The sequence below is a fragment of the Triticum aestivum genome, chromosome 1B (genome assembly GCF_018294505.1).
Source record: "Triticum aestivum cultivar Chinese Spring chromosome 1B, IWGSC CS RefSeq v2.1, whole genome shotgun sequence".
NCBI lineage: Eukaryota > Viridiplantae > Streptophyta > Magnoliopsida > Poales > Poaceae > Triticum > Triticum aestivum.
In genome coordinates, this window is record NC_057795.1 from 328,404,956 (window position 1) to 328,414,600 (window position 9,645).

Here is a 9,645-nt window from a genome sequence, read left to right on the forward strand (position 1 = left end):
CATTAGCTTAGCATATGATCGTTCAGTTTATTGCTACTGCTTTCTTGAATGTCGAATACATGTTCCTTCGACTATGAGATTATGAAACTCCCGGATACCGGAGGAATACCTTGTGTGCTATCAAATGTCACAACGTAACCGGGTGATTATAAAGATGCTCTACATGTATCTCCGAAAGTGTTTGTTGAGTTGGCATAGATCGAGATTATGATTTGTCACTCCGAGTATCCGAGAGGTATCTCTAGGCCCTCTCGGTAATACACATCATAAGAAGCCTTGCAAGCAAAGTGACTAAGGAGTTAGTTGCAAGATGATGTATTATGGAATGAGTAAAGAGACTTTTTGGTAACGAGATTGAACTATGCATGAAGATACCGACGATCGAATCTCGGGCAAGTAACATACCGACAGACAAAGGGAATTACGTATGTTGCCATAATGGTTTAACCGATAAAGATCTTCATAGAATATGTAGGAACCAATATGGGCATCCAGGTTTTGCTATTGTTTATTGACCGGAGAGGTGTCTCGGTCATGTCTACATAGTTATCGAACCTGTAGGGTCCGCACGCTTAATGTTCGTTGACGATATAGTGTTATATGAGTTATATGTTTTGGTGACCGAATGTTGTTAGGAGTTCCGGATGAGATCACGAACATAACGAGGAGATCCGGAATGGTCTAGAGGTAAACATTGATATATAGGACAATGATATTCAGACACCAGAAGAGTTTCAGAGTGCACCGAGTAGTCATCGGGTCACTGGAAGTGGTTCCGGACACCCCCGGGAGGTCTATGAGCCTAATGGGCCAAGGGGAGAGACACACCAGCCCACAAGGGGGCTGGCGCGCCCCTCTCCCTGGCCTCCGGCCCTAGGGAAGGAAAGAGGGGAGGGATAGCCCCTCCTGCCGTGTGCCACACATAACCACGACAATCTCTTAGCCGTGTGCAGTGGCCCCCTCCACAGTTTTGTCATTCGGTCATATTTTCGTAGTGCTTAGGCGAAGCCCTGACGGAGATAGCATCACCACTACCGTCACCACACTGTTGTGCTACCGGAACTCATCCACTACTTCATCATCTTGCTGGATCAAGAAGGCGAGGACGTCACCAAGCTGAACATGTGCTTAACACGAAGGTACCGTACATTCGGTACTTGATCAGTTGGATCGCAAAGAAGTTCGACTACATCAACCACGTTACTAAATGCTTCCGCTTACGATCTACGAGGGTACGCAGACACACTCTCCCCTCTCGTTGCTATGCATCTCCATGGATAGATCTTGCATGTGCGTAAAATTCTTTTTGTTTACCATGCTATGTTCCCCAACAGTGGCATCCGAGACAGGTCTATGCGTAGATGATAAGCATGAGTAGAACACAAAGAGTTGTGGGCATTGATAGTCATACTGCTGACCACCAACTTCTTATTTTGATTCGGCGGTATCGTGGGATGAAGCGGCCCAGGCCAACCTTACATGTCCACGTACATGAGGTCGGTTCCACCGACAGACATGCAACTTGTTTTGCATAAAGGTGGCTGGCGGGTGTCTGTTTCTCCTACTTTAGTTGAATCGAATTTGACTACGGTCGGTCCTTGAAGAAGGTTAAAACAACAAACTTGATAAATCACCGTTGTGGTTTTTGCCGTAGGTAAGAACGGTTCTTGCTAGAAGCCTGTAGCAGCCACATAAAACTTGCAACAACAAAGTAGAGGACGTCTAACTTGTTTTTGCAGGGCATGTTGTGATGTGATATGGTCAAGACGTGATGTGATATACGTTGTTGTATGAGATGATCATGTTTTGTAATATCGACAACCGGCTGGAGCCTTTGGGTCGTCCCTTGATTATTGTATGAAATGCAATCACCATGTAATTGCTTTACTTTATCGCTATGCGTTAGCAATAGTTATAGAAGCAATAGTTGGCGAGATGACCCTGACGCAACTATGGAGATAGATCAAGGTGTCGAGCCGATGACGATGGAGATCATGACGATGCTTTGGAGATGGATGCTACCTCTTGAGCATGCGTTGGTTTTCCCTTGAAGAGGAAAGGGCGATGCCGCAAAGTAGCGTAAGTATTTCCCTCAGTTTTTGAGAACCAAGGTATCAATCCAGTAGGAGGTTACACGCAAGTCTGCACAAACAAATAAGAACCTTGCAACCAACGCGATAAAGGGGTTGTCAATCCCTTCACGACCACTTGCAAAAGTGAGATCTGATAGAGATAATAAGATAAATATTTTTGGTATTTTTGTTGTATAGATTGAAAAGTGAAGATTGCAAAATAGTAAATGAGATGCAATGTAAATAAAAGAGATATAATACGATGGAAAAGAGACCCGGGAGCCATAGGTTTCACTAGTGGCTTCTCTCAAGATAGCATATCTTACGTTGGGTGAAAAAATTACTGTCGAACAATTGATAGAAAAGTGCATAGTTATGAGAATATCTAGGCATGATCATGCATATAGGCATCACGTCCGTGACAAGTAGATCAAAACGATTCTGCGTCTACTATTATTATTCCACACATCGACCGCTATCCAGCATGCATCTAGAGTATTAAGTTCATAAGAACAGAGTACACATTAAGCAAGATGACATGATGTAGAGGGATAAACTCAAGCAATATGATATAAACCCCATCTTTTTATCCTCGATGGCAACAATACAATACGTGCCTTGCTGCCCCTGTCGTCACCTGGAAAGGACACCGCAAGATTGAACCCAAAGCTAGGGCATCTTATTAAAATTTCCATAAGAGTTGTTGTAGGAATTACCATAATTATTAGAGGAATTACTAGGGAACGGCCTAGAATTAAAGTTTCCTCTATACACGTTATTACCAAAATTGTTCCTACCAACAAAATTCACATCCATAGATTCATTATTATTCTCAATCAAAGTGGATAAGGGCATATCATTAGGATCAGAAGAAACACTCTTATTAGCAAACAATTTCATAAGTTCATCCACCTTTCCATTCAAAATATTAATCTCTTCAATTGCATGAACCTTTTTACTAGTAGATCTTTCGGTATGCCATTGATAATAATTAACCATAATATTATCTAGGAGTTTAGTAGCTTATCCTAAAGTGATTTCCATAAAAGTGCCTCCCGCGGCCGAATCTGAAAGATTTCTAGAAGCAAAATTCAATCCGGCATAATTTTTTTGTATAATCATCCATAAATTCAAACCATGTGTAGGGCACTTACGTATCATTAGTTTCATCCTCTCCCAAGCTTGTGCAACATGCTCATGATCAAGTTGCTTAAAATTCATAATATTGTTTCTAAGAGAGATGATCTTAGCAGGAGGAAAATACTTAGAGATAAAAGCATCTTTGCACTTATTCCATGAATCAATACTATTTTTAGGCAAAGAAGAGAACCAAGTTTTAGCATGATCTCGAAGCGAAAACGGAAATAACTTCAATTTAACAATATCATTATCCACATCTCTCTTCCTTTGCATATCGCACAAATCAACAAAGTTGTTTAGATGTGTAGCGGCATCTTCACTAAGAAGGCTAGAGAATTGATCTTTCATGACAAGATTCAATAAAGCAACATTAATTTTGCAAGATTCAGCATCGGTAATAGGAGCAATCGGAGTGCTAAGAAAATCATTGCTGTTGGTATTGGAAAAATCACACAATTTAGTATTGTCTTGAGCCATAGCGACAAATAATCCAACACACAAGCACACAAGACGCAAGCAAAAAGAGACGAACAGAAAAAGGGAGAATAAAACGACAAGGATGAAGTGGGGGAGAGGAAAACGAGAGGCAAATGGCAAATAATGTAATGCGAGGGATAAGAGTTTGTGATGGGTACTTGGTATGTCTCGACTTGTGCATAGATCTTTCCGGCAATAATGCCAGAAATCGGCGAGTTGTCGAGAGATCAAATCTTGACTTGACTTGGGGTAAGCCTCCCTGGCAACTGCGCCAGAAATCCTTCTTGCTAACTCTTGAGCATGCGTTGGTTTTCCCTTGAAGAGGAAAGGGTGATGCAGCAAAGTAGCGTAAGTATTTCGCTCAGTTTTTGAGAACCAAGGTATCAATCCAGTAGGAGGTTACACACAAGTCACCTTGTACCTGCACAAACAAATAAGAACCTTGCAACCAACGTGATAAAGGGGTTGTCAATCCCTTCACGGCCACTTGCAAAAGTGAGATCTGATAGAGATAATAAGATAAACATTTTTGGTATTTTTGTTGTATAGATTGAAAAGTAAAGAGTGCAAAATAGTAAATGAGATGCAATGTAAATAAAAGAGATATAATACGATGGAAAAGAGACCCGGGGGCCATAGGTTTCACTAGTGGCTTCTCTCAAGATAGCATATCTTACGGTGGGTGAACAAATTACTGCCGATCAATTGATAGAAAAGCGCATAGTTATGAGAATATCTAGGCATGATCATGTATATAGGCATCACGTCCGTGAAAGTAGATCGAAACGATTCTGCATCTACTACTATTACTCCACACATCGACTGCTATCCAACATGCATCTAGAGTACTAAGTTCATAAGAACAGAGTAACGCATTAAGCAAGATGACATGATGTAGATGGATAAACTCAAGCAATTTGATATAAACCCCATCTTTTTATCCTCGATGGCAACAATACAATACGTGCCTTGCTGCCCCTGCTATCATTGGGAAAGGACACCACAAGATTAAACCCAAAGCTAAGCATTTCTCCTATTGCAAGAAAGATCAATCTAGTAGGCCAAACCAAACTGATAATTCGAAAAGACTTGCAAAGATGTCAAATCATACATATAAGAATTCAGAGAAGAATCAAATATTGTTCATAGATAATCTTGATCATAAACCCACAATTCATCGGATCTCGACAAACACACCACAAAATGTATTACATCGAATAGACCTCCAAAAAGATCAAGGAGAACTTTGTATTGAGAATCAAAGAGAGAGAAGAAGCCATCTAGCTAATAACTATGGACCCGAAGGTCTGTGGTAAACTACTCACACATCATCGGAGAGGCTATGGTGTTGATGTAGAAGCCCTCCGTGATCGATTCCCCCTCCGGCGGAGCGCCGGAAAAGGCCCCAAGATGGGATCTCACGGGTACAGAAGGTTGCAGCGGTGGAAATAGGGTTTCGTGGTGCTCCTAGATGTTTTCGGGGTATATAAGTATATATAGGCGAAAGAAGTAGGTCGGTGGAGCCACGAGGGGCCCACGAGGGTGGGGGGCGCGCCCTCCTACCTCGTGGCCTCCTCGTTGCTTCCTTGACGTCCACTGCAAGTCTCCTGGATTGTGTTTGTTCCAAAAACGATTCTCCCGAAGGTTTCATTCCGTTTGGACTCCGTTTGATATTCCTTTTCTACGAAACACTGAAATAGGCAAAAAACAACAATTTGCACTGGGCCTCCAGTTAATAGGTTAGTCCCAAAAATAATATAAAAGTGCATAGTAAAGCCCATTAAACATCCAAAACAGATAATATAATAGCATGGAACAATCAAAAATTATAGATACATTGGAGACGTATCAAGCATCCCCAAGCTTAATTCCTGCTCGTCCTCGAGTAGGTAAATGATAAAAACAGAATTTTTGATGTAGAATGCTACCTAACATAATTTTCAATGTAATTCTCTTTATTGTGGCATGAATGTTCAGATCCAAAAGATTCAAGATAAAAGTTTAATATTGACATAAAAATAGTAATACTTCAAGCATGCTAACCAAACAGTTTATGTCTTATCAAAATGACATAGCAAAAGAAAGCTTATCCCTACAAAATCATATAGTTTGGCCATGCTTCATTTTCGTCACACAAAATTCTCCCATCATGCACAACCCCAGCTTCAGCCAAGCAATTGGTTCATACTTTTTAACGCGCTTTAGCCTTTTCAACCCTCACGCAATACATGAGCGTAAGCCATGGACATATCTGTCAGGACCCCGACTCAATGCCACATCGATCTAGCATGTAACACCTCATATCACTTTGCGGCCTCACGCACGGTATTCCCCACGGGTGTCGCCTTACCTTTACCCGGGACCGTTTACGCCTTTTGGCACACGTATATGACAGTGTCGCTAGCATCTATATGATAAGGAGCCCGGGCTGACATGGCTAGTCGTAAACCCAAAGTGGCACAAACTTACAGGGACAGGCATCCATGACCCAGCATCGAACGTGTCGGTCATCAGCGAGTGAATCCAGGCTGTAGCACTGGGCTAGCAGGACTCCGGTGAACCGGGCTGTAGCGGGCTAACAGGACTCCGGTATTCATCGCGTGACATTTCCCCAAAGGGACAGACACAGGAACGAAGAAGGACACATGCCGGCCAGCCTAAGTGTTCCGGAGCAGTAGCAAGCTACCATGGCTCGGTGGAAACACTAGGAGACATTTCCCGGTAAGAGAGGCTACTAAAGATAAACAACTAGATTGTCAGATCCCACACATACCAAGCATTTCAATAACATACACACAATATGCTCGATATGTGCAATACAACATGGCATCACAAAATGACTCTACGACTCAGTAGTTTATTCAATAGGCTCCGAGGAGCGAGATATTACAATCATGGGTCTCATGACCCAACACCCAGAGCATACAGGTCAAAGCACAAGCGGAAGCTATCATGTCTGAGTACAGACATCTATAAATGAAAAAGGCTGAGAAGCCTGACTATCTACCAGATCCTGCCGAGGGCACAAGATCGTAGCTGAGGTAACAAGCTAAACGTCGAAGTCCATGCGGAACTACTAGCGAGACCGAAGTCTCTCTGCAAAACATAAAATAGGCAAACGTGAGTACAAATGTACCCAGCAAGACTTACATCAGAACTAACTACATATGCATCATTATCAACAAAGGGGATGGTGGAGTTTGACTGCAGCAAGCCAGCTTTGACTGCAATGTAACTCTTTTGAGGTGGCGCACACGAGTCCACATATTCACCATATCAATACACCACTATGGATCCGTTCCCGTCTCCCTACGAGAACGCCATCCATAGCACTCACGCTTATCTTGCGTATTTTAGAGTATCCACTTTCACTTGTCTATGAACTGTACAAGGGGTCCACGTTTCCATATCCGAGGAATTCGGCTATTCGAATAGATAATGATAACCCTGCAGGGGTGTACTTCTTCACACACGCTTTCGCCACTTATCGCCCTGTACACGTCATGTACCTCGGCAACCTTCAAGCGGAAGCCGGGCGAGGGAGTCGGCCACGACCTGACTAACCGAACAAGTCTCTAGTCCAGGTTTATCGCCTATTCGGGTTCCATCCGCAAGGAGATCCGGCCGGGGTGTCGCTTACGGCCCCAAACGATGTGTGCAGGGTTCCCAAGCCCACCAACCGGGTGCCACTTGGTACACCGGGCCACTGTGCCTAGTCTGTCCCAAGCCCACCTGTACCGGGTGCCACTTGGTAGACTACTAACACTACCTACAAACACCAGAAACTAGTTGCAACTCTTGGACAGAGATCATGTTGATTAATAAGTCGAGAGAGCTTGGAGCGCCCGGAGCCCAATGTGTGGTAGTAACTGATCATGGATCACAAACACAGAACTCAGTTCCTGAGGACGGCTGCAATGAGACAACCCACCATGTACTCCTACATGGCCTCTCACCGCTACCTTTACCAAATCGTGTTCACACACTTAGCTCACACACAGTAGGACATGTTCACACGCCTCTGATTCATCCCCGATGAATCAGACCTGACTCAACTCTAAGCAGTAGCAGACATGACAAACAAGCATGAATGAGTAGGCACAACAAGGCTCAAACAACTCCTACTCATGCTAGTGGGTTTCATCTATTTACTGTGGCAATGACAGGTCATGCAAAGGATAAAGGGGTTCAGCTACCGCAGCAAGTAACAGTTGAATCGTTGTTGTCCTAATGCAGTAAAAGAGAGCAGGAGCGAGAGAGTAGGATTGTATCGGAATGAACAAGGGGGTTTTGCTTGCCTGGCACTTCTGAAGATAACATTGAGTCTTCATCAGTGTCAACGATCACATCATCGGTATCACGTCTATCGAGAGGGGACAAATACCGGCAACACAGAAGGGAACACAATCAATGCAATGCACAATATGATGCATGATCATGACATGGCAAAATGAATGTGTTTTGAGCTAATGCAACTAGCAACAGATTAAATGAAGTTGGTTTGAATACAAGATTCAAATTCAAACTCCATATGTGATTATTTAAATGCCCTTTAATTGATTTGTGCTAAACAGCAGCTATAAGTTGTTCTAACATGCATGAAAATGGTACAGATGGATTCCTTGAATTTTTCTGATAATTTTTCATATATAATTTATTTAATTTGGAGTTACGGTTAATTTTCTATGATTTATTGAAGTTTATACAATTTTCTGGATTTTCTGATTAATATTAAATCCAGAAATGATTATGGCGTCAGCATTACATCACTATGACGTCAGCAGGTCAACAGACGCTGCTGCTGGTCAAACCTGACGTGTGGGGGCCACTCGTCAGTGACACAGGGTTGTTTTAACTCACTGACAGGTGGGACCGGTCAACGGCCACGTCAGCTAGGTCAATTCCGACGCGTGGGGCCACTGTGGTTAACTTAAACTAAACAGGGGGTTAACCGTGGTTAGTTAAGGGCGTGGGGCCCACAGTCAGTGGCCAAGGCTTGGGTTAGCGGGGGTGGTTAGGCCCTAATGACCGGCCACATCAGCTCTCGCCGGAGTGTAGCCGGCGACGACCACAGAGCACGGCGGGGGACGCCGGACTTGCGCTAGGGGCATCAGATCGACGCGCCAAGGGCACCAGGAGGTAGCCCGCGCCCGTGCGCATCTAGGGGGACCAACGGGAGGTGCGGGGGTGGCCGGGGTTCGCCGGAGTGGAGCCCGAGGCGGCGGCCGGGGTTCAGCCATGTGCGGGGTTGGGCTGCGGCGCGCTAGGAGAGAAACTGATGGTCCAGACGGCATCCGCGGGCCACCAGAAGCGCGCTGGTGCCACGGGTTCGAGCAGAGGGGCTCGGGTCAGGAGAGCTACGCGGCCATGGCGGACGGCGGTGCTCGGGAATGTGGCCGGGGGTGCTACGGCACGGGAACGAGCAAAATGAAGGAGGGGAAACGGAGTGGAGCTCACAGGGGTTGCGACGGTGGCCTCGGGGAGCTCGGGGAGGCACCGGAGCCGACGAATTTGACGAAGATGGCCGGCGGTCCCGAGGTTGAAGAAGACATCGAGGGCGGTGTTGCGGCACGTCCGGGGCCTCGTGGCTCGTTGAGGAGGTAGAGGGAGGACCGGCGGAGCTTCCTGGGGCGTCGGTGAGCCGTGGGGTGGCCGGTAGCCACGGTGGCTCTCGTCGGTGGCGGCGGCTTCGTTCGGGGAGGGGAGCAGAGGAGGGGGAGAGTGTTCAGGGAAGAGAGATGGAGCAGCGAGGGAGGAAGAGGGGCGAGGGGACACGAGGCGTCCTCGTGGCGTCGCTAGGGAGGCCGGGGGAAGCAGGAGGTGGCCGGGGCAGGGAGGAGGTGGCCGGGGCGCGTGGCCGCGCGCGCCGGGCGCGTGCCCGTCCTCCTGGCAGAGGAGGAAGGCGACAGAGGGGGTAGCGGTGGCGGGCTGGGCCGCTGGGGGAGCTGGGCCGGCT